General features: G+C 35.7%; 1 protein-coding gene across 2 annotated transcripts in view; it reads right to left on the bottom strand.

Moving 5' to 3' along the window:
• Positions 1–499: 499 nt before the first annotated feature.
• The window catches only part of TIGD2 (tigger transposable element derived 2), a 37,581-nt gene continuing 11,067 nt past the window's right edge, over positions 500–27,013 (bottom strand). The window contains exons 3-5 of one of the 2 annotated variants that reach the window (XR_009052839.1): positions 4,443–4,546; positions 1,241–1,371; positions 500–635 (exon numbers count right to left, since the gene is read on the bottom strand). The gene's annotated coding sequence lies outside the window, so the exon portion shown is untranslated. The remainder of the gene's footprint in view (positions 636–1,240; positions 1,372–4,442; positions 4,547–27,013) is intronic. The other variant, XR_009052840.1, reaches the window with a different exon arrangement.

The following is a 27,013-nucleotide window of genomic DNA, read 5'->3' as shown; positions in this document are numbered from 1 at the left end:
GGGACACCCAGCTTTGAGATGTACCCTGCAGGAGTAGATGCCAAGTCAGGGAGAGCTGGCCTGGGAGAAAGCAGGTTCTAAGCACTGGCACTGGGCCCATCCTATAGACCACTTTCTCTTCCCTCTTTCTTTCCCTGCCTTCATTTGCCCCTGCTCATGCCTTCTTGGCAGTATAAAGTAACAAGAGCACAGCTTCTAGAGACAGACAGCTTGATTCCAATTCCAACTCAGCCACTTATTAGCCATGAGAACTTGGTCATCTTACTTAGCCTTTCTTTGTCTTAGTTTTCTGATCTGTGAATAAAATGAGGATGCTGGTAATAGTATCCACCCCAGTGAGCTGTTGTGGGAGACTAAATAAAATTATATTTGTGAAATCCTTAGAATGCTGGGAAACAATAATTATTAGTGATCATCACTTTCCCTCTATTTCACCTTCTCGCTTTCTGTTAGTCAACGCAGTTACTGTAACAAAATACCACAGAGTGGGTGGCTCAAACAGTAGACATTTATTTCTCACAGTTCTGGAGGCTGGGAAGTCTAAGATCATGATGCCAGCAAGGTAGGTTTCATTCCAAGGCATCTCCTCTTGTCTTGTAAGCAGCTGGCCTTCTGTGTGCTCTCATGACCGCTTCCTTGTGTGCACACAGGGGTTGAGAGAGAAAGAGATGGATCCCTGATATTTCTTCTTATAAAGACAATCCTATGAGAGCATCACCCTTATGACCTTATTTAACCTTAATTGGGTCCTTAGAGGCCTTATCTCCAAATAGAGACACACTGGGTGTTGGGGGGGGAGGACAAACATTCATATATAACAATTCCTCCCCATGCTCATACTCAATTTCTTCTTTTACCCCCACTTCCTATACCTAAAGTCAAACCTAGATTTACTAAATGGCTAGAAACTATCTGTAAATGTCACACAGGCCAAAATATCTGATGTAATAGAATGTTAGATATTTCATAGTTTCTACATGTTGTTAAAACATATCAACTGGGTTGGTCATGAGCTCATGTTTAGTTAGTAATAAAGAATAGTTTGTAACACTTACCTATTCTACAGACAATGCCGCCTAAAACACTACGCTGAAACTCAGTGGCTAAAAATAATAAGCGTTTATTGCTTATACAACTGGAATCAGGTGCAGCTCAGAGACTAAGGCTGTGTGATTCTCCTGGCCTCAGCTGGCCTCTCTTGTTTATCTGGGAGTACACTGGCTATTGACCGGGGTCTCACTTTTCTCGGCTTTATCTGGCTGGGGTAACTCAGCTTTCCAGGTCTCATTCTCCATGTCTCTTACATCCTTCCAGCAGACTCTTCCAGGCATGTTCTTCCATGAGGTGCAGATGTAAACTCTATCCCCAGTCCTGGAAACAGAAAACAAAAGGAAATACGGACGGTGTCATGGGAGAAATGAGGCCTTATAGCCAATTTGCAGCCTATTCTACCCAAGAGCATTTTACCACCTCTACCTCCCTGCTGCTTTTTTTCTTCCACTTAAAATAATCAGAAGTTTAAACTAGAGAGGGTATATGATTATAAATGGTGTATGTTGGTGGAAAATGTTTCATGTAATTCACCAATTACACTTTGGGCACATAGACCATATTCGTGTAAATGAAACCACGGTGCCTAAAGTAAGAAAAAAGTCTTTCTTCATAAGGGTAGTGTGTTTTTTGTTTCTTTGAATTTTGGTGGGGTTTTTTGTTTGTTTTCTTTTGTTTTTTTAAGGAAACATTTAGAGAAAGTTTTGAAAATAATTCAACTTCATTTCTTTTTTGTGATTCTCAAACAGACTTTTTCTACGTGTGCTATATATCACACAAAGAAGAGCATATGAATATACATTAGATACATCAGAAGACTAAAAAGAATCAAAAGCTATTTTTTGAAAATGTATTACATTCTAATTCTAGTTTACACTTGACATTCAGATATGGCTGAGAAAGAGCGAATTTGAGTCAGGGAAATTAACCTGTGATGTGCTGCCACCTTGTGTACTGTGCTTGTAAGCACCATTATTTTGCATTCTCATCTCTAGAATACTAATCAGAAAAAAAATATTGCAATGAAGGAGACGTTTCATCCTTGCAAAAGGCAGGGTTTCCTGATCCTTTTTGCACCCATGGGACTCTTTGGCAACCTATGGACCTCTTTTGTAATGTTTTTAAATGTATGAAATAAAATACTAGAATTAGAGACTGTATTGAAATATAGTTACCAAAAGATTTAAAATAACAAATGTGTAATAGACTAACATGTATGCTTCTTCATTAACACATTAAGTAACAAAACCTAGTGGCCAGTCTCATAACTGCTATGATCTCAAATTACTAAATAGTATAAACTTATTTGAGATATTGACAACATGTGATGTGATCTGAAAATGTGTGTCACAGGCTAACGCTATTGTGGTTTGTTACCTATGTTCATACTTGAAGGAAATGCTAAACTACATCTAGAAATTATTGGAAAAAATCGGGTTTTTTTTCCCTAAGTTGGCAGACCACTTGAGTTTGAGCCGTGGGCCCCTTGGAATCCAGAGACCCCAAATTAATCATTCCTGACCCTTAATATAGTTTATATGTGATCACTGAACAAGAAAATATTAGACATCAAAACTTCCAAAAATAAATCTTCATTAAGATGCTACAAATCTATAGAAATCTTTTTTGAATAAGTTATTTTTAAAGAATAAAACACTATTTTTCTCTCATAAATATTATTTTTCTACACCATGCTATAATGAACATTTATATGGTATAGGATATCTACTACTTTTATAATCATGGATTAAATCATGGACAAAATATATGCTTGGTTTTATTTGATTTCTTAAGGAACTGACTAGATTACCAGGAATCTGGTCTAAGACTTCTCTTTAACTGATTCAATGACCTTGTACGTTTCTCTCTTTTGCTTCCCTCTCTCTTTCCTTCCTCCTTTCCTTCCTTTCTTTTTCTTTGCTATCTTCCCTACTTTTTCTTCCCTCCTTAACTTTTCCTTGCTCCCTTGCTCCTCTCTCCTTCTCTCTCTTGCTCCTCTCCACCCCCCCGCCCCGTTCCTCTTTCTTTCTCTCTCCCCTTTATTTTATTTTGCCTTCAACAAACTTTTAATAAGAGACAAACATGTGCTAAGAACTGTGCTAAGCAGTGTGGGTGATGATCTCAGGGACTTCACAATTAATCATAACAAAGCATGACCCAGAGGCAGGTTGCCCACACACCTAAAGAAGCTTAAGCTTCTGTGTACGGCTGCCCTCCTCCATATCCGCAGGGTCCGCGTCTGTGGATTTAACTAACAGCAGATGGGAAATATTCAGGGGAAAAAAAAATTTTCAGAAAGTTCCAAAAAACACAGCTTGAATTTGCCATACTGTGGCAACTATTTACGTAGTATTTGCATTCTATTTACAACTATTTACATAGTATTTATATTTCATTAGGTATTATAAGTAATTGAGAGAGGATTTAAAGTATACAGGAGGATGCGTGCAGGTTATATGCAAATACTATGCTATTTTACATAAGGGACTTGAGCATCTGTGGATTTTGGCATCTGCCAGGGGTCCTGGAACTAATCCCCCTCAGATATAGAAGGATGACTGTACTTCCCTTTCATGGTTCCAAAGAGACTTGGAAATGATTTTACATGTTTCTATAGTTTTTATAAAGTTTACAACATGAGAAATTTAAACCACAACCAGTTAAGATCACTGTCTCTTTCAATTCCTACTTCCCCTTAGGTTCATTGCTTTTTAGAGTGCCTAGGCATTTTGAGATCCAGCTATGCAGAAGCTGAGTAGAGGATACATTTAGTTTGGCTTTAGTGAGATATATTTATGTGGTTCATACTAATTTTCACCCACAGGGACGTTTCCCAACCTCACAGGTACGCATCAATAAATACCTAAGAATTTTATCTAGTCATATTCTTCCACTTAGTTAATTTTGCATACTTACAAAGAAATCTACATAGAACTTGTCATTTTAACCATCAAGAAGGAAGTAGCCAAGTCTAAGTGGCTGTGAAGGTTAACATTACATAGGCCTTTCCTCACCAAGATAAAATCATCTAAGAAGTGATACTTATCTGGTTTTGCCCACTTGGAGCACCAGATTCAAATAGAATAGTCAGAATCTACTCCATTTAAGTATCTCTCTCTATAAATACCTAAAGCAGTCTTTGGTTATTTTAACACATGGCTCTATGAAGTTAACCAAAGATTGTTGCCTATGACCAAAGCACCATTCCCTAAGGAGATGCTGCCTTTGCAATGTGTCAGCTTGGCTGAGCTGAACTACATTTCCTAGAATTCTCTTTCCTGTGTGTCTCTGGTTAGGCCCAGGAGAGATTCTTGTGTGAGATCTGCAGGATGGAGGTGAAGCTGCAGCCATTTTTATAGGTCACACACATTGTCATTTATCTGCTTTCTTACCTTGTTGGTGGAAGCAGCTGCTCCATCTTTCCCAAGACTCTCTTCATCACTTCCAGCTCCTGGGCCTGGAGTGTGTTTAGCTACATGATGAAGGCTCCCAGCTTCTGCAAGACACCCATCCCCTCAACATCAGACGTAGAATTGACACCAGATTCACTCTCTCCTCCTGAGCTCCAGCTCACGCTCATGGTCCAGCTTGTTCTCCAATCCCCCACCTACCATCCATCTTCTCCTCCCAACCACCTGTCCTGTGGACTTGAAACTCCAGCATCAGACAGAAGAATGATAGCTTTACAGAGACTGTTTTACCAGCTCCCGCAACTGCATAAAATCCAATCCCTGTAACAAATCTCTGATTATTACAGGTGTATTTCCTAATGGTTCTGCTTCTCTGATTGAACCCTGACTGATACAAAGACATATGCATATTTATAAACAATATGCTACAATGGCTAATTAACTTCCACTCTTTCTCACTGAAGGAACTGATGATTGTGCTTAACCAGCAGAGTTCAAGGATAGTCTCTGTTCTGATCCTATCTGGACCCCTTACCGCCCTCCAGGATTCCCAGGTACCCTATTACTCCTGCCCTACAACGTCCATGCTGGAAGGTCATCAGAGACAGGGCTCTCAGCCTTAGTCCACCACCCTTTTATTCTCCTAGCCCTCATTCGCTGGGGTGTTATCAATATTCCCTCAAGCAGTGGTGACGGGAGGGGCACTTAAAAACCTAGAAAAGTCACACTGAGAGTGGAGTCATCCACTCTGCAGCCCTTCGACATTCTCCACGTTACAACATTCATCATGGCCTGGCAGCAGGAGTTTGGGAGTGTGCAGGCTTTACTGTTTAATCACTTCATGTCTATCATCCTGTGGGTTATAGCAGCTCTAGTTGTTAACCTACCATACCCCCCACACACACACACAAAAAACAGCTATATACTAGGCCAAGTTATATCCCTAAAATCCAGTATGTGGCTCTAGAATAGTATTCAGTGGAAGTAGATTCCCAAGGGCAGGCTACAGTATGTTAGTGGGGTGTACTGCCTTAGGGTGAGGGCCATCTCCAAATTTACTTGTAGAGACATCAAGAAAGACCATGCCTTCTATTTCATATTCCTATTGCACATCCTTAAAAAATAGATTTTTAATGTAATAGCTTAACTATCACCTCCTATTTGAGGTCTTCCTCAGTTCCTTCAGACAGAGCTACTATCATCTTTGTTTAGTATATAATCTGATTATAGCAAAACTCACATTGTATAGTGATTGGATACTTGTCCAGCTTATCCATAAGACTATAATCACTTAAGTTAAGGAATCACACTTTATTCGACTTTGCCTAACTAGTGCCTAATATGAATTTTATTAAAATTTTGTTAAATGAATGTTTAAGTTATTTTTGTCATCTCTAAATTTTGTCTTCTCTAAAGTTCTTGGAGAAAATAACTTATAGTTACTTTTATATGTTACCAAATATCTGGATGTATATTGATAAGCTATCTAACAATTAAAATGTTTACTACCATTTCTGACCCTCTGCAGCAGTGTTATGCAGTAGAACTTTCTGCAATGGTGGAAGAAATTTCTTTCCGCAGTTATGAACTTGAAATGTGGTCAGCACAGCTCTGGATGTTTGACAATATATAGGCACTTCCACAGGGATAATCTATATTATGACTTAGAGCTTTGTCTGTGGCATTTTTAAAAGACTCAATCAGTTTCCTCCCTCTAAAAGTTAGCTATTTGAACTTGAACTGACTATAGATATAGAGGGAAAATATCTCATCCAAGAACAGATATTGATAAGATAAGCTTTTCCCCCCAAAATGTTCTTGGAGTTGATTAACATCATTGATTTTGGGCTATTATTAATAACCTTCAAAATGTTTCCCATTCACTAATTATATGTTCTGTTCTATTTTTTAAAGTATTTTTTTAATTTTTAAAGAATCTAATAAAATGGGATCAAAGATAAGCCTGTTATACCAATGTCACCTATATCATAAGTTCATAGTAGTTTTCCAACAAAGTTTCTGTGAGTAGAGAGCCATTTTATGCAGTATAGTATATTTTTACGGTAAAATGAACATACTATTGTTGGCTAATAATCTTCACTTTAATTTCTCCTTAAAAAACGTTTTCTTGAGATTACAGAGCCATTCTATTAAAAGAACTATGCATAGTTTACTAAATACATTTATATACAGCTGTCTATTAAACACAGATATTGAGTTCTGGAGTCAGTGCCAGTTTTGTTTTTGGGCTAGTGAGAGGGGCATTTTTGTTGTTTCCCTCAAAAAGAGACATAGAAAAAAACAAATTTATAAAAAGTATTAATTCATTCAATATTCTTAGATTGAATACATACCAAAAACACTCAATGGGAGTAAGAAGCTTTCAACTGATAAAGTTTACAAGAGAGGACTGTAAAATCGATGGTATATCTGAAGTATTATCATATATGTGTTATGTACTTGCATTTATCAAGGAATCCAGAAGACAAATGGCAAGTGTACATTTTTTAACAAGAGTTTACATTCAGAGATACTAATTTAAACCAAGAATTTCAAAAGAATTAGCTAACCAGCTAGCCGCACAGTGACTAAATTAAAAAATTCACATTTACAAAGCATTTCATCTATTATTTAACTGTAGAATTTTTTAAAGTAAAATGAGACCCATTTTGCAAAAGCACCAAGTGATACTACAAGTGTGAAAGCAAATTAAGATCCAAAGGAATTGCAGCATAAAAAATACAGAAAATGAAATGTTTTTTACATAATATTCAAGATTTGTATTCATATAGTACATTTTTAAGAATCTGCTTAATGCATCTGTTTATACAGACCTGAGTTTGAATCTTAGGCCCATCACTTACTAGTATTCTTAGACAGATTCTGTGCTTCAGTTTCTCCATCAGTAAAGTGTAGATAATCATCATCATGACTTTTTATATAAGAAGCACTTAGAACATTAAATGCTCAATAAATATTAGTCTAATAAAGGCAAAGTTGGCTAATAGGAGTGCTTTTTCTGAAATTCCTTATATTCAGGTCTCTCATCTTTAGTTATTTCTTAAAATGTAAATCTTGATAATATAATCTTCAATAGTATCTTTTTTTTAATAATATCTTTTAGTATCTTTCAAGTATAAGCTATAGCAAGATAAATCAGGACAGCTGTATGCCTGCAGAAATAGCAAGGGTTAAGAAGTTGTAATTGAGTCAGGCCAAAATTCTACTTATTGCCTTGTAAGTGCCTAAGAACATCTGCAAAAATAATTAGGAACAGTAAATTTAACATCCGTAGCAAAAGTAACCTTTTGCTGAAGCACAGAAGCAATTGTTAATATTATATACAACTTGAAGTTGCTAGTGAGATTCTCATTAAAAATTTGAAGCTTTCTTTTTTAAATCAGAAATAACAGAAAGAAGAAAAAAGAGAATCTGTATTCTGTTCCAGAATTCTAGTGGGAGATGAATCACAGGAGAGAGAATCAGTAGTGACAGCTGGAAAAAGAAAAGTAAGCAGACCAAATCCCTAGGGCCTGAAAGAAGAAAGGATTATACTGAAAACTGACCTCAGATGAAGAGGATGACCCAAGTGCTTAACCGGCAGGAGGGCCCATATGTTACCTAACAGCAGGGAGACACGGGAAAGATGCCCAGTCAGGGATTCTGTCAACCTTCTGATTAGATAATGAAGGGAAGTGTCATTGGAGTTAGATCTAAGTCTAAATCTTGGCCCAATCATTTGCTAGCAATGCAACATAAGGCACGTTGTTTAAACCCTCTAAACTTTATTTCCATTCCTGTAAAATGAGGATAGTATTTGTAGTTTCTTACAGTTTTGTTGCATTAAAAAAGATATTAAAAAAGATACTTTACATCCATGAAGTAATTAGCATGATTTCTGGCAGAAAGTAAAGTTAATAATATTATTTGAAGATGAAGAGAGATCCCTAAGCAACTGTAGTAGATTCTCTTTTATTTTGGTTTGTTGATCTTTCTCATGACCTCCTCACCCAGTGCTTCCAAAGTCAGCTTTGATGGGATATGAAGTCACACTAAAAATGTCTGTATGCTTCTTTTTATTTATTTATTTATTTATTTATTGGCTGCATTGGGTCTTCATTGCCGCGTGCAGGCTTTCTCTAGTTGTGGCAAGCGGGGGCTACTCTTTGATGCAGTGCACGGGCTTCTCGTTGTGGTGGCTTCTCTTGTTGAAGGGCATGGGCTCTAGGCACACAAGCTTCAGTAGTTGTGGCACATGGGCTCAATAGTTGTGGCTTGTGGGTTCTAGAGCGCAGGCTCAGTAGTTGTGGCATGTGGGATATTTTCGGACCAGGGATCAAACCTGTGTCCCCTGCATTGGCAGGCGGATTCTCAACAACTGTGCCACAAGGGAAGCCCTCTATGTGCTTCTGAAACTCAGGACCAGTCTTTACTTGATGCCTCATTAAAAATATTCCTAAGAAAGGCTTCTGCCTTTAGAAAACAGGGTAGACTTCACATGCACTGGCTTCAATGTGTTATGGCTATCACAAGGACAAGGAAGTCATATATATCTATGCTCCATACAACTATTAATAGCAAGTTTGTTTACAGATTCAAGATAACTGGCAAACAAACATTCTCCCCAATAAACAGTTATCACTTCCTCCTTAGTAGGCCACTAATGCTACAAGCTATGAAGAGGATATAAAACAGATCCAGAAAAATCTGATCTTTTAAATGTGATTTAAATTGTGTTTAAGTACTTAGTGATGTGATGCAGGAAAAGAAGGTTATAATAAGTACAACTTTTAGACTGTGCATCAGAAGTCTGAATTATTTCACCTCTCTTGACCTCAGTTTCCTCCTCTCAGAAATAAAGCAGTTCAGCTACCGGATCAGTTAATTCCCTGCTAAATCAACCACTGTGTGATTCTGTGACTGTGATGGGCACTTAAGGAGCTAAAGACAGTTTATTTAGCAGGTACATTTGCCTCCCAGAATATAAAAGTAGATCATTTTAGAAGATAGGAGTGGTAGATTTTTAAAAAGCATTAACAAAAGTATCCCTTGGAAAGTATATCAGTATAAAATGAAAACAAATCTAAGCCCAAGCACCTTGCTATGAGACTGTTTAGTAACTCACCAGCTTGTTTTCTGCTCATTGATCAAAAATAATTTCATTAATTCATTTACACCTAGAAATTAAGGATTTATTTCTTTAAATCAATAGTTCATGATCCTCAAGAAAAAAAGGCAGGGGGCGGGGGACGGGGTGGTGGACGATTAATTGTAACCTCCTCAGTGTCCGGTTATATATGAACAAAAGTAGTCACAAAGTAGATCAATCTATATGATACTTGTATTTGTCTCCTAGGGCTGCTATAACAAAGTACCAAAAGCTAGGTGGCTTAATCAACAGAAGTTTGTTGCCTCGCTGTTCTGGAGGCTAGAAATCTGAAATAAAGGTGTCCCAGGACCTTGATTCTCTCTGACAGCTCTAGGAGAAAGTCCTTCCTTGCCTCTTCCTAGCTTATAGTGTTTTCCGACAATCCTTGGCTTTCCTTGGCTTGTAGATGTGCCACTCTAGTCCCATGGCCATCTTCACATCTGCTCCTTCTATGTGTCTGTGTCCAAATTTCCCCTTTTTATAAGGATACCAGTCATATTGGATTAGGGTCCACCCTCATGAATTCATCTTAACCTGGTTAAATTTGCAAAGACTCTATTTCCAAATAAGGTAATATTCTGAGGTACTGGGGGTTAGAATTTCAGTGCATCTTTTGGAGAGGACAAAATTCAGCCCATAACCATACATATTACCTTGTAAAAAAAAAAAAAAAATTCAATGAATACCCAAGATGTAAAGTTTTGTCAAGGACCAGGAACTGAAAGAAATGTTACACAGGGCTTTTTATCACCTGTATAAACAAGATGCAGCTCACCAAAACCATCAAGAAATGTAGAGATACTGACTGAGATGGATTTTTGCTTAGCTGACTGAGACAGTATCTTGGCAATAAAATATTGTAAGAATAAATATTCATATTCATAATAGCTTGGAGGTTTTTTAGATCTTACTAGTTTCCAGACACTGTTTTAAATGTTTAACCTATATTAATACATTTAATTCCTTCTATAACCCTACAAGGTAAGAATTATTATCAATATTATCCCCATTTTATAGTTGAGAAAATTGAGGCACAAAGAAATTAAGGAATTGGTCAAAGCTACACAACTATTAAGTAGTAAAACTAAGATTTGAACTCAAGGAGTCTGGCTGCAGAAAGTGTGCTGTAAATCACTGTGAATAGACCCTTCATTTACAGTTTAGTAGTGAAGCAAATCTTACCATAAAATGACAAATCCTTGAAGAACACAGGGGTTAGGGACATAACCCTCCACACAGTCAAGTATTCTGAGTATAGCTTTACAGTTGGCCCTCCTGCCCATGGCTCCACACTAGTGGCTTCAACCAACTGCAGATTGTGTTATCATGTAGTGCATATTTACAGGAAAAAATCTGCATATAAGTGAACCTGAGCTGTTCAAACCCATGTTGATCAAGGGTCCACTATAGTCTCTTGTGCATATCAGAGATTGAAATGTTAAATAGAAAAAGTGAAGGACCATAAAGGTTATTTTTTAAGTCTGACCAGCTTTTTATATCAAACATATTAAAAGGTCATTATGTTATAAAAGATACTAATTAGAAATAAGGATGCCAAGCACCTAAGAAATAGACCAATAAGCTGTTGATATGTTAATATGAGGCTAATATCCAATTTTCATAGAATCTCTAGGTATAAACTATGTTTTTCAATTAGAAAAACTTAACGTGCATTTGTTTTAATGATGAAGAAATTAATTTCTCAAAAATACTAAGTGAATTTCTTTTTTCTCTAACGGATGTTTTTTTATCCTAGAGGACACAGTCCTTTCAACCAAAAACTTCTACCTAGTCATCTTTATAAAATTAAATTATCTAACTTAGGAATAAATTTAACCAAGGAGATGAAGACCTGTACACTGAAACCTATAGGACATTGTTGAAAGTAACTGAAGAAGACACAAAGAAATGGAAAGATATTTTGTGATCATGGATTGGAAGGATTAACATTATTAAAATGTCCATATTACCTAAAGCAATCTACAGATTCAATGCAATTGCTATCAAACCCCAGTGACAATTTTTCACAGAAATAAAACAAAAATCCTAATATTTATATGGAACCACAAAAGACCCTAAATAGCCAAAGCAATCCTGAAGGGGGAAGAAAAACAAGCTGGAGGTATCACGCTCCCTGGTTTCAAATTATAACTACAAAGCGATAGTAATCAAAACAGCATGGCATTAGTAGAAAAACAGACACAGATCAGTGAAACAGAATTGAAAGCCCAGAAAAAAACCCACACATATGTGGACAATTGATTTTGACAAAGGAGCAAAGAACATACAATAGAGAATGAACAGTGTCTTCAATAAATAATGTGGGAAAACTAGACAGCCACATGCAAAAGAATGAAACCAGACCACTCTCTTATAATGTACTCAAAAATCAATACAAAATGGATTAAAGATTTGAATGTAAGACCTGAAACCATAAAACTTCTAGAAGAAGCATAGCAGCATGCTCTTTGACATAGACATCAGTTTATGCAATATCAGGGCTCAAGATACTTGTCTTAGCAATATCTTTCTGGATATGTCTCCTCAGGCAAGGGAAACAAAAGTGAAGTAAACAAATGGGATTACATAAACTAAAAACACTTCTGCATGGCAAAGGAAGCCATCAACAAAACGAAAAGACAGCCTATCGAGTGGGAGAAGATGTTTGCAAAACATATATCTGAAAAGGGGTTAATATTCGAAATATATAAAGAACTCAAACAACTCAACCACAGAAAAACAAACAACCTGATTTTAAAATGGGCAGAGGATCTAAATAGACATTTTTCCAAAGAAGACATACAGATGGCCAACAGGCACGTGAAGGATGTTCAACATTTCTGATTATTAGGGAAGTGCAAATCAAAACTACAAGGAGTTATCACTAACACCTGTTAGAATGGCTATTATCAAAAAGACAAGGAGTAACGAATGTTGACGAGGATGTGAAGAAAAGTGAATTGATGCAGCCACTGTGGAAAACTATGGAGATTCCTTAAAAAGTTAAGAATAGAACTACCATGTGATCCAGCTATTCCATTTCCAGGTATTTATTCAAAGAACCCAAAAACACTAATTTGAAAAGATATGTGCACCCCTATGTTCATCACAGCATTATTTACAACAGTCAAGATATGGAAACAACCTAAGTGTTCATAGACAGATGAATAAATACAGTAGAATACTACTCAGCCATAAAAAAAAAAGATGAATCTTGCCTTTTGCAACAACATAGATAGACCTCAAGAGTATTATGCTAAGTGAAATAAGTCAGATGGAGAAATACAAATACTATATGATTTCACTCATATGTAGAAAATAAATAAGTAAATAGGAAGTGAACAAACCAAACAGTAACAAACACATAGAGAACAGAGTAATGGTTACCAAAGGAGGGCGGCAGGGGAGGGCAAAACAGGTAAATAGGATCACCTATATGGTGTCGAGTGGAAACTAAATTTTGGTGGTGAGCATGCTGTAGTGTATAACAGAGCTGAAATATACACATGAAACTTATAGAAAGTTATAAACCAATGTTTCCTCAATAAAAATTTTTAATTATTTAAAAAATTTTATGTACTTTTAGCATATAGGCACAATTACACAGAAACATTACTATTTATTACTATTTATTCATTTAACTATTCCTTTTAAGTGGCCTTTAAAAATGGATGTATTATAACATCAATGCTTTAAACAATTATCAAATCTTAAAATTACAATCATAACTCTTTTGGGCTTGTTTGTTTACAATTGGGCCATTATTTTAAAACTAAACAAAAATATATTAAGATATAAAAAGCCTTAGCACGGATCATCTTAGAGTCAATTTTTAGCCCATATGTTTAAAAGTTGTATCTGTGACTGGAACTAAGTCCCAAAGGCATTGAATTGCACATATTCTCCTTGTAATTAACAGTTTATGTCTAGTTTCTTGGTTCCGTTTTATACATGCATTGCCAAACTGCTTTGCAAACTGCTGTTTTAAGATTTTTTAACTTCCTTGTTTATTCTATGATAAGTGGTATATTTTCACTTTAATACAATTTTTGCAGAGATGTTTTATAAGCAATTATAGTTCATGCTTAAAAAGTAATATAGGTATAAATAAAAATGCAAAGCACAATTCATTTGCATTATTAGGCATGCACTAGAAAACCAAAACAACTCCGGCTCAAAGTCTTTCCACAATTTTAATTTGATTCTAAACTCTGAAGTTGGGGCCACAGAGTAAAAAGACCAGAGTAGAAAGAGTCCATGGTTCCAATTCAGGTACTGTCACTTTTTAGCTATTGTCCTTAGCTGGCAACTACCAACTCACTATCCCTGTGTCAAGACTTTTTAACCTTGCCTGTATGTTCAGCTTAGATTCTCTTGTACCAAACTGTCTCTTTAAAGAGAGGTTTGAGAATCTATAGCATAGTTAATTTTATCATCTTGTACACATGTTATTTCTGCAAAGACTTAGAAGTTAAGGGAAAAAGTACAAGCATAAAAAATAAAAAATAGTATGGGTAATTCCACTTGCCATGCCAATGTACAAAATTATGTTCCAATAGGCACGTAAAATGGGACTACTACTCCTGCGTTGAAGGTCCAATGTGCCTCTCACAGTGAAAGCATCTCACCAGGCTGACTGAGATTCTGACATTTAAAGATACTTTTCTTTCCATTCTATACAAGTTCAAGACCAATTTTGTCTAAATGCAACTTTCATCTTGTGAACTGATATTAGAATCTGGTGTCTGCTTCAAGTTTAAAAATAGTGATTGCCCACATGTGTTTATCTTCTCTCCCAAGCCTTCAAATCTTTCTGAAATGATAAGTAAGGAATTTTTTTTTAAAGTATTAACTCACAAGGACTAAAAGAATGGTAGGGGAAACTACAGAATACAATATATTTCAACAAATTCTCAGAAGATGCAAAGTAGATGGAGGAGCAGTAATAAATTTACCAGAGTAGAAGTGACCACCTGAAAATTTGCAGAAGGGATCACCCCAGATGAGAAGTGGGTGCATCCGCCTCATGCAAGCAGAGGCACATCTGCTTCAGAAGGGTGTAAGGTCCAGGTCTGGAAATGAAGCGATGACTGCAAGCATCTGAAATGCTTGAATGACTGGGGTCCCTCTCCTATCCAAGCAAGGCAGCAGCTCCCCTAGTTCCCAGCAACCTCCTATCTCTTCCTCTCCTGTCCAACAGCTCTTCCTGGGAGATAGGTGGAGAAGCTCCAAGCTTAAGGACACCATGGAGAACTGGAGTGAGATGGCAGACTTCAAGGATAGGAGTTAAATGAAAATGTATATGCTGAACTGTGGGAACCTCAGCACCCTTGATTTTTTTCATACTTTCCTATGTTTCTTTGATAACAATAAAAATTAATTTATGAAAAAATTTGATCTCAATGCAAGATGTAAAGTGCCTATATAGTATATAGCACTCAGATGAAAAATTGTACAAGTCATCCTTGCTGATGATGGAAACCACCCTTTATCGGGTGGTTACACTGTGCCAGGTACAGTTCTAAGCACTTTACCTGTGAGGGTGAGTCAGAAATTACCCGCACTCTGGTTGTATTAAAACTTCTGTTGACCGAACTGTCTTAGCAGTGCTTTCCATTCAAGGCTACTGGCTCCCCAGCCACTGCTGTGCAGATGTGAACGTATTACATCAATTCATTTGTAACTGCGGTGTGAGCAGAAATGGATGCCCAACTTGTGGTGTGCACAAAAGAAGAGCAGTGTGCAGTGATTCATTTTTTGTGGTCTGAGGGTGTACATGTCCATACACTTCTGCCCACACTGTCGACACTCCGCAAAAACTTTGTTTTGAGGCATTAAAGCATCCTCCCTATAGTCCTGATCTTACTCCATCAGACTTTCACCTGTTTTGTCCCCTGAAAGCAGCCCTACGAGGACAAAGATTCACTTCTGAATGAGACAGTGGTGCATTCGAGACTCACAGCTCAGCCTAAAACATTTTTTAATGAAGGACTATGAAATCATGTTGACAGATGGACAAAGTGTATTGAAAAGCAAGGAGATTATGTTGCAAATGATGTATTTGTCTTTTCTAAAAATTAATTAAAAATAAATTCTACAGCCAGAGTGCAGATAATTTTTGATTTACCCTCATATATTTTCCCGTTTGATTCGTCTAAGCATATGTTATCATTCCTATTTTCATAGATAAGGAAACTAGAGAGAGAATGTGACTTGCCAAACATCATGGTTAGTCAGTGATAGAGCCAAGTTTCAAGCAGATTGATAGCAATACAGGATATTCTTAAATAATACATTTTGCTCCTCTCCTGTACCTGATCTTGAGTGTCAATTATAGTAACTGGGATTTTTGCCATGTTTAATACCCCTATTTTTATTTTTTCCCCCTAAATCTGTGAACTCTAGTCCTATAATACCCCTGTACATAAATTTTGTCTTAATAACCTTGTAAAATTTTGTAATCCCTCTAGGACTAGGCTCTAGCCTTTCAACTCTGCTGTACAGCTAGACTCTATCAGAGACCCCATAAATCACATAAAGGGAGAGGAAACAGGAAATGGCTTTTAGGATGGGCTTCTGTGTTGGCAAGAATTGGACTCAGCTACTTTGAGTTGCAAAGTGAGAGCAAATTTTTTCAGCTTCAGCACAAAATACAACACCCAGAGGATCAAGGAATGAAATGAGATTGAGTTGAAGTCTGTCAGAAATAGGCTTGAGTACACACTTTTAATCTTTTTACCCTAGAGGAATTCTTGAAATAATTTTCAAGTCTCAAGCTATTCCTACATAAATATTTTTATACCTACAAATCCCAGAATGTTAACGTGATCACTAAGTTATAGATATAATAATCCAGCAACAATTGTCAATCATTGTCACAGAAAAAGAGAATGATATTTTTCTGTGAATATTTGGGGTAAAATATTAGTGTGTTTCTCTTTCCCCACAAAAGACACCAACTCTAACATAAGTTGGTAGTGTAGACAGAGAAAATTTAGCTTCCCTTTTTATTTTTATTTCCTACTTGATTTTTTAACCGTATCCAGTGTGTTAGTGCAAGTCCTCCCAGACACCAAGACAGGATTAAACATGCAAGGATTTTATGAGGCAAGTACCTTTGAGAGAAAGAGACTGGGAAGATTGGTAGAGCCATCAGACCATGAAGCACACATGACTCTGCGTGAAGGAGGGGGAAGGAAGGTTAGGTGGAAATGGTCTCCATTGCTGTGAAGTCCGAGAAGAGGTCTGCATTGCTTTCAGGGAGTCTTCAAAACAAAGGTGGCCATCGGAAGAGTCTGATGACATCAGGCATAGGCCTGCCTCCGTGCTCCTGCTCCACTCAGTCACTGGCTGGGAGTATCAGGGCAAGTGTGGCCCTCCCAACACAGCCATGGAGTTCAGAGCTCAGCAGCGGGGGCCTGCGTCAATTAAAGTTCCTGGAGCTGGAGGTCTGCAAAGCACATTCTCATGGCCATCACACCTAAAGAAGGCCAAAACCTTTATCATAAATGTCTACTTTAAAGTAGCTAATGATGTAAGCTATGTGGTCCCCCCAACCCCCGCCATTTAAAACTAAAATGACTTCTTACCCAAACTTTCTTGAAAAAGAAGTTAGCTTTAGTTTACCTTTCTTGAATTTAACACCTTACTTCCCTTTTCATAAGTCATTAAAAAATAAAAAACATATAAAGCAGGGATTTCCCTGGTGGCACAGTGGTTAAGAATCCACCTGCCAATGCAGGGGACATGGGTTCGAGCCCTGGGCCTGGAAGATCCTACATGCCACGGAGCAGCTAAGCCCATGAGCCACAAATACTGAGCCCATGAGCTGCAACTAATGAAGCTTGTGTGCCTAGAGCCTGTGCTCCGCAACAAGAGAAGCCACAGCAATGAGAAGCCTGCACACTGCAACAGAGTAGCCCCTGCTCTCCGCAACTAGAGAAAGCCCACTATCAGCAACAAAGACCCAACACAGCCAATAAATAAACAAATAAATAAACTAATTTAAAAAAAACATATAAAGCAAACATAATAAATTTCTATTAAATAGCTGGTTTATGCCCAAAAAATGTGATTTACTTTTTCTAAAGGTAGGCTTGGCTAATTTAATTTAAATAAAAGTTATAAATTGACTTAGCTAATGTTTACAACATGAAAATTATTGACAATACAATCAGTATAGCTACTAACCCGTAAGTCAACAGAATATGAATAAAAGTGTATCCTAAGAGAGTTTTTTATGTAAAAGTTTGAAAAAATCAGTTCCTTCCTGAAGAACATTATCGGGCCTCTAGGCCTAGCAGTTATGGAATTATTATATATATATATGTTGGATTTTTAAAATCTCTTTAATATACCTGTTTTATGCATAAGTTGTTATTTTTGAAACTAGTAATGAATAAAATAAATGGAAACTTGTGCTTGTCTTTCTAATGCACAATTACTCCGTTCTGGCTCAAACCTGAGATAAACACACATGGACTTCATTTTCAACTAAAATGAGATGATTTTTATCCCTGCTCATGATAATTGTTAAACAAGTCAAAGCTTGCTCACATATATAATGAGTAGAAAACAGCGAAATGTTCTCTGCTTTCCTACATACAGGATACTCCTCCCCCACAGAAACCCAGAACTTGTCTAGGGGCAGATCAGTAAGCCTTATCTTGACTGCATTACTAGACTGCAGCTCACAAAGCTCTTACTCTTCTCTCAAAGTCAAGTTCTCAGGCTAAGCAGAAGATTCAGAAAAAGGGCCTCTCACCCTTGTGTTGCAAGAAAGAGAAAATACTGTTCCATTTGGTTCTCTGGTTCTTCCAGGTGGTGTAAATAAAGCTTAAGTCTTTCTAATAACGTTCTTTACTCTCAAGCCCAAGCAGCAGTGAGAACATTTCAAGATTTCCTATTGCAGTGTAATTTTTCCAAAATTTCAAATTCTTATAAATCAAAGACTCCTGTCAACTTGAAGTCAAACTGCTTTCTTCAGGGTCTTGTGGATACTTGTTCAACTGGTTTGTGTGATGAAAACTGGCTGCTAAGTAGCTAGTTGCTATAGCCTTCTTCAAAACACCCAACAAAATCTGGCCTACTGCTTCTTGAAAGTCCTACTGTAATTCACCTTTTAGCTAAAACACAGGATTTTTATATGTAACTCTTTCTCTGTTTAGCCACAGGATTTTTATATGTAACAGGAGGTTTATGTGATCCTCTTCCAAATGATAACACAATTTGAAAACATTCTGGAATGAGCTGATCTTTATTTAATAAAGTTAATCCTTTTGTACCATTATTTAGAAACTTTTTCATTTCATCTATGAGTTTTTGACATTAGTACCTCTCTCTGAAGAAAGCACTGTGTTGTAATGACTTCAGACCCAAGAAGCTCAATAAACCCATGCACAAGAAATATGACTAAAATTATATCAATACATTATCATCAGACTTCTCCAAACTGGTGATAAAGAGAAGATCCTAGCAACTAGAGAAAAAGGCTTGTTACATACAGAGGAACAAAGGTAACATTAGAGTTCTCATCAGAAACAATGCAAGTCAAAAATAAGTATAGTAAAATCTTTAGTGAAAGAAAAAGCTGCCAACTTAGAATACTGTAGTTCCCAAAATATCTTTTAAAAAATGAAGATGGAACACTTTTCAGACATACAGAAGCCAAACGACTTCATCAGCAACAGGCCCCCAGTACAAGAAATGGTAAAGGAAGTTCTCTGGTCAGAAGGAAAATGACACCAGATGGACATGTGCATTTACTCAAAGAAATAAAGATTATTAGAAATTGTAACTCCATGGTTAAACATATAAGAATTTTTTCTTTTAAATTTCTTACTATTAAAATCTGTAATTAAAAAAACTAATTACAAGGTAGCATGTTAAGCATGTGTAACCATATGTGAAAGTAAAATATATTACAACAGTAAGTGCAATGGTAGAGAAGGGAGAAATGGAAGTAAACTATTGAAATAATCTTACACTATACATAGGGTGGTTAATATCATTTGAAGATATACTGTGATAAATTAAAAATATATATGTACACCTTAAATCAACAACTAAACTAAAAAAGTTATAGCTAATAAGCAACCAATCAGATCAAATAGAAACAGAAAATATCTAATACAAAAAAAGTCAGGGAAAGCAGAAAATGTAAACAAAAAACAGTCTGTCTCCTACTAGAAAACAAATTGCAAGATTATATATTTAAACTTAACCAAATTAACAAATACATTGAATGGAAATTATCTAAATACCTCAATTTAAAAACAGAGATGGTCAGATTGATTTCAAAAATAAGATCCAGTTACCTGCTGCATACAAGAAGACCACTTCAAATATAAAGACACAAATAGATTAAAAGTGAAAGTATGGGAAAAGGTATACTATGCTAACACTAATTGACAGAAAGCTGGAGTGACTATATTAATATCAGAGAAAACAAATTTAAGAGCAGAGAATAATACCAGGGATAAAAAGCTCATTTCCTATGGATAATGGGGTCAATTCATCAAGATGACATAACAACCCTAAATATTTATGTACCGAATAACAGACCTTTAATACACATGGAGCAAAAACTGACAGAATTGAACAGATAAATCAACAAATCTAGAATTATTATGGGAGATTTTGGTATGTTTATTTCAATTATTGATAGAACAAGGAAACAGAAAATCAGTAAAGACACAGAAAATATGAATAAAACTATCAAACAACTTAATTGACATTTATAAAACATTCCACCCAACAACAGAATATACATAATTTTCACACACACAGAACATTTACCAAGATAAACCATATTCTAGGCCAGAAAACAAGTCTCAATAAGGTTAAGATTGATTCAATTCATACAAAGTAAGTTTTTTGAACAAAATGGAATTAAATTAGAGATCAGTAACAGAAAGATCTCTGTAAAAGCACCAAATATTTGGAAACCAAGTAATATACTCCTGGATAACTCATGGATCTAGGAGGAAAATCAAAAGTGAAATTAGAAAGTATTTTGAATGGAATGAAAACTGAAAACATCAAAATTTCTGGGATGCCACTAAAGCAGTGCCTAGGGGAGACATTTACAGTGCTAAATGCTTATATTAGAAAAGAAGCTCTCAAATCAATAACCTCAGCTTCCACATTAAGAAAAGAAAAAAGAAGAGTAAATTAAGCCCCAAGTAAGTAAAAGAAAGGAAATAATAAAGATCAAGGTGGAAATCAATGAAGTAGAAAATAGGAAAACAATAGAAAAAAATCAGTGAAACTGAAAGCTAGTTCTTTGAGAAGATCAATAAAATTGATAACCAGACTGATAAGGACAAAGAAAGAAAGCACCAATTGGTGATATCAGGAATGGGAGGAGGGACATCAATAGAGATTTTACAGATATTTCCTTTTAAGGAAAATGAGAGAATGTTATTAACAACTTTATGACAGTAAATTTAACACATTAGATAAAACTCCTTGCAAGACATAAATTACAAAGCTCAGAAAAAAAAGAAACAGATTAGTTGAATGGCCATATATCTACTTTTTAAATTAAATTTCTAGTTAAAAACCTTCCCACAAAGATAATCCCAAGCCTAGATGGCTTCTCCAGTGAATTCTACCAAATGTTTGAGGAAGAAATAATACCAAGTCTACACAAGTTCTTCCAGAAAATTGAAAAATAGGGACTATTTTCCATCTCATTCTACGAGGGAAGCATTGACCTGATACAAAAACCAGACAAAGACATTAGAAGAAAACAAAACTATGGACCAATGTTCCTCATGAATATAGGTACAAAAGTTCTAAACAAAATCTTAGCAAATCAAATACAACAATGTATAAAAAGGATACTACATCATGACCAAATGGAGCTTCTCTCAGAAATGTAAGGTTGTTTTAATATTTTAAATCTTTCAATGTAAATCACCATATAAATAAACTAGAAAACAAAAACCATGTAATAAATCTCAACAGACTCAATAAAACCATTTGACAAAATCTAACATTCATTCCTCATTTAAAAAAAAAAAGCAATCTAGGAGAGAGAGAAAATTCCTCAACCTGATAAAGGGCACTTATAAAATCCTACAGTTAATATCATACCTTAATGGTAAAAGACAGTTTGCTTGCCCTTTAAGCTTAGAAATAACAAAAACATCCACTCTCACTGTTTCCATTCGACACTGTACTGGAGGTTTTAGCCAGTGCAATCAGGCAAGGAAAAGAAATAAAAGGCATCCAGATTGGAAACAAAGAAGTAAAACTGTCTTTATTCACAAATGACGTGATTGTCTATGTGGACAGTCCAATGGAACTTACAAAAAAAGCTAATAGTACTAGAAAATGAGTTTACAAAGGTTGGTAGGATACAAGATCAATATACAAAATCAATAGCATAAAAATATAAAATATTTAAGAATAAATTGACAAAAGATGTGAAAGATCTGGACAATGAAAAATATAAACACTGCAGAGTGAGAGTAAAGACCTAAATTAATGCAGAGATATATGGTGTTCATGAGTCAGAAGACCCAATATTACTAAGATGTCAGTTCTCCTCAAGTAAGTCTATAGATCCAATGTAATCCAGCAGGGCTAAATTTTCCTGGAGGCTCTGTAGGGGGAATCCATTTCCTTGCCTTTCTCACCTTCTGAAGGCCACTGCATTCTTTGGCTCACAACCCCTCCCTTGTGTCACTCCAACGTCTTGCTTCTATCGTTGCATTTCCTACTGCTGACTCTGATCCTCCTATCTCCCTTACATAAGGACACTTGTGACTATATCACTGGCCACATTCAGATAACACAGGACAATTTTCCCAGCTAAAGAGCCTAAACTTAGAATCTGCAAGTCCTTTTTTACCATGTAAGGTAACATATTCACAAGTTACAGGAACTAGGATGTGGATATCTTTTTGAATGTGGAGACAATATTGCAAACCACCTAAAAAGTGTTGAAAATAATTGTTGGATCTGGGGATAGGGACCAAGGCGTAGGAAAGGGAGGGGATTGCTGTTATAAATTTTGTAGTACTCATTGATTTTAAAATTATGCCCTTTTTCACTTTGCACAAATATATGTTGATTTAATTAATTTTCATGAATAAAAATTTTAAAACATTATACATATATATACCAAAATGTTAACTATGGTTTTCTTTACATATTTTTCGTAATTTTTACCTTCATTATTATCCAAGATTTTATAATAGGCATACAATCATTTTATAATGGGAAAAATTAACCATTTAAAAAATATATAATTTTTAACTTTTTGAAGCAAATTCAGTTCATGATATAAATGAATAGCCACATGTTCATATCTGTCACATAAAAGGTACTTTAAAAGCTGAGGTAGCTACATAGTACTAGAATATGTTTTTAATATTTCTTGAGAGAAGATTAAAAAAATCATTTAGTCTTTCTAGCCAAAGATATGACCGATAATATTAGGTGTTAGCAATAACTATTGATACAAGACACAATTATTTAGAAGTTAGAGTTTTACAAGATTTGTGAAGAAGAGACTTTATTTCAAATAAAAAGTAATTTCTATTCCTACAAAGTAAGCAAAACAAACAAAAAACCCTTCCCTTCGATGAATCCTTTTATCTCTTATGGAAACTGTATATTTAAACAGTAACATGGATTTTAAACGGCCACTGGCAAGAATAAGGATGCAAATGCAGAGAATGGACTGGAGGACACGGGGCTGGGGGGGGGCGGGGGGCGAAGTGGAAGCTGGGACGAAGTGAGAGAGTAGCATAGATATATATACACTGCCAACTGTAAAATAGATAGCTAGTGGGAAGTTGCTGTATAACAAAGGGAGATCAACTTGATGATGGGTGATCCCTTTGACGGCCAGGACAGGGAGAGCGGAAGGGAGTCACGGGAGGGAGGAGATATGGGGATATGTGTGTAAATATAGCTGATTCACTTTGGTGTACCTCAAAAGCTGGTACAAGAGTGTAAAGCAATTATATTCCAATAAAGAGCTTAAAAAAAAAAAAGGCCACTGGAGGATGAAGAAATGATTTTACTTATTTTGATTAATTTTCACCAACACTTACTTTGTTGATTTGGTGGTACCAATCAAGAGCTCAAAAATTTAGGGAATTTTTAAAGAAATCTATTTTGGATCAGAGTTTGCCAGTTGTTATCCAGTAATGGGTTTTATACATTTTATTCTGGGTCACAAATGAAACTGCAAAGCTAGGACAGATTTGTGAATCTGTCAGAATGAACTGAATGTCTGTGTGCAGAGCACTTATAGCACCTCTCTTGTCTCAAAATGGATAAAATATTTTCTCAAGGAACCTGGTCTCAGAAGCATCTATCAACCCTATTTTTACACAGAAGCTTGCATAATATTGCCAACCAACTTCTTCTAAGAGGAAAAATATTATGTGAAGAGTTTTTCATCTTTGAGTTTTAGCAAAGCAAAAGTAGAGTATATTGTATTAGATTTCTTTCTATTACCCTAACATCAATGTTTAATAAATATTCACTTTATATAGAATGAGCCTAGTTACAAAATAAAAATAAGTAGTTACATGATAAAAATTGAAAGAACTATAGGTGCTCAGAATGTAAATGTAAAGCATATAGTATACATCAAGTAACCCTGTATTAGAAGTTACAGAGTTAACATAATAACTTTGGGTGAGTTATAGTTATTATGTTGAAGATACACTAAAATTGATCAACTCTATGTTTAGAATTTGCTGATAAATTGTCTTTATAAAGGAGACCATTAGCCTTGCTTGGTAAATAGGCCTTTTCTTATCATGTCCGTTACTTAATATTTATTTATGAAAAGAAGAAATATGGTAATATTAATTTTAACTGTTTTTGGAAGCAGCTTTCTGTTTTGGCCTTGAATAGGAACAAACTGGAATATAATACAAGATCTAGCAAATCAGAGAATAGTAATATTTTCACATTACATATTCAAGTTTGTTAATTTTTTTACTCCAGTTAAAACTAAATATTTTTGTTAAAGACTTGTTGGAATATTTACAGATGATATTTGCACATGGTTGTGGCTTCAAATGGATTGACATCATGTCACTCTGTCACCTGGAGAGGATATTACTAAAAAGTGAAGTTATTGCTAAACAAGAAAGCAAAATAATTATCTTTAGACTTTTAAAGAAATAGTGGTGAAATAGACTTCTACCATTACATTTATAAGAGAGGATGAAATTCAGAGTGATTTCAGGACTCCCACAAGGTCATGTAGCTAGTTGCAGGCAAAGGCAGTTCCACAACATAGGTCTCCTGTTTCCAGGCCAGAGCTGTTTCTCTTACAACATTCTTTGTGAGCATCAATGCAGGAAGATCAGGTGCTGTTGGCACTTTGAACATTTGAATTTTTATTCTTCAGGACTCTCCCACTCTTTGCAAGACATCTAGCATTCCTGTGCCAAGCCCATTAAATGCTAGTAGCATCTGCACAGTCCCTCCAGCTTTGTAGAGATATAATTAACAAATAACATTGTGTTAAGTTTATAGTATCTGCACATTCTCAAATTCTTCTGAGAAGACAGTATTGCCTTGGTTAGAAGCTCATGTATTAGGAGGATATGATGAAGAACAAGAGTCCCAAATGTATCATAAAATTCTTTTACTTTGATTCCTTAATTCCCTAAGTAGGCAATGGCTCTTCTTGAAGCCTAGTGGAAGAGCTTCCTTCTGGTCTTTATACTCCCATTGCCAATGTGTGTCCAGAAATGAACAGTGAACATCACTGGGAAGCTATAACTAGAAATGAAACTTTTTACTCCACTTTGTTTTCATGCTACTCGTGGATTTTTATACCCATTGTGGATCTGTTGAGGAACACACACGAAGATGATATCATGTATCACCTATTAAATATAAGTACACTCAGTGGTTCTGATAGACATCTTAAGTGGAAGAGTTAGAAAATTCACTCGTAGTTTAGATATCGAGTCTGTCCTTTAAGTTTTAATAGTCCTCAGTGAATAAGCTAAGTCAAATAAGAAAATCCTCCTTTATAGTTATATAAGGATGTTATAAAGTAATAATCCCAGTTTGACTACACAAAATGTGAGAAATTACTGTATATGTGTGTGTGTGTGTTTATTTAACCAAACACACACTATTTACTATGTGCCAGGCATTGTTCTCAGCACTTGATACATATCTGTTCAGCTAATCCTCATAGCAATCCTAAAGTAGATCTTATTTTATCCTCATTTTATAGATGAGGAAACAGAGGTGGAGAGTAAAATCACACAACCAGCATGCTGCAGAGTGAGAATTCCTACCCAGGTGGGCAGGACCCACTGCCATTTTCTTCACCACCTCTCCATTCTGCCTCTCTACAACACAAGGGTTACATGGGAACAGAACATTGTGAAAACCAAGGTTATGATTCCAGCCAAGCAGAAGAAAATCCAAAGTAACCACTTGTCAATCAGATGTTGTTTTACTGCCTCTGAAACAACAAGGCTTCTAGCATCATTTTCGAGGAATTTCATTAAAATCTGGTTTTCCCAAGCCCTGGTTTTGTAACCTCAAATATCCGAGGGAAAAAAACAGATTAGTGAAAAGAACTATATATTTGCTTTCCTGTTTGTATTAATATAAAATGGTCTCACATATGTGAATTTTAATTTTTAATAGTTAAGCTTGAACAAGAAATAATAACAGAGTTATAATCCTTTTTTCCTTAAACAAACCTGTTCCACATTTTACGAAAACCCTGTTTAGATGCTCCATATCCTCTTTCTACCAACTAGTGGTTTGAGCAGCCTCCACCAGAGATAAAGAATGGTGATGGAGAAAACCCTGAGCACAATTCTGGTCCCAAACAGGGAAACTTTTCTTTCACGCTGAAATTTTATGTGCCTAAATAAAATTAGTTCTTCCTCCTGGGAGCCAGAATATTATCCTTGCTACACTAGAAATTATGACAATTTTCATTTACATATATATGGTTCCTCTTTATAAACCATCAAAACAAAATTATTTTTATTGTGGGTAAAATTTGTGGATTGGGATTCCACTGTGAGTGATATAATAAAGCATTAATCTTATATCCCCAACTCCTAAAAAAGTACCTGAAGTATAGGAGGTACTTAGTAATTGCTGAGAATGGCAAAGGGAAGGGAGAAATGTGTCTTTATCAAAGTACACAAGTAAAATATGCTTGTATACTTTTATTGTATTTATCACTTAAACTGGATTATATAAAACTAAAATTCTTATTGGTGGCATTAGATTTGAAATATCTGTTTTCTATTTTATGGGACAGGAATGAACATGAAAAGATCATATAAATCTATGATAACTGATGAGTAGTGAAAGGTTTTTGTTCTCTAACACTTTATACTAAGTAACATTTTACTTCCGTCAGTATTATTCTATCTAGACTTTA

This window comes from Hippopotamus amphibius, chromosome 3, assembly GCF_030028045.1.
Source record: "Hippopotamus amphibius kiboko isolate mHipAmp2 chromosome 3, mHipAmp2.hap2, whole genome shotgun sequence".
Taxonomy (NCBI): Eukaryota; Metazoa; Chordata; class Mammalia; order Artiodactyla; family Hippopotamidae; genus Hippopotamus; species Hippopotamus amphibius.
The sequence above is the reverse complement of the archived record's forward strand: the minus strand, read 5'-3'. Positions and strand labels throughout refer to the sequence as shown.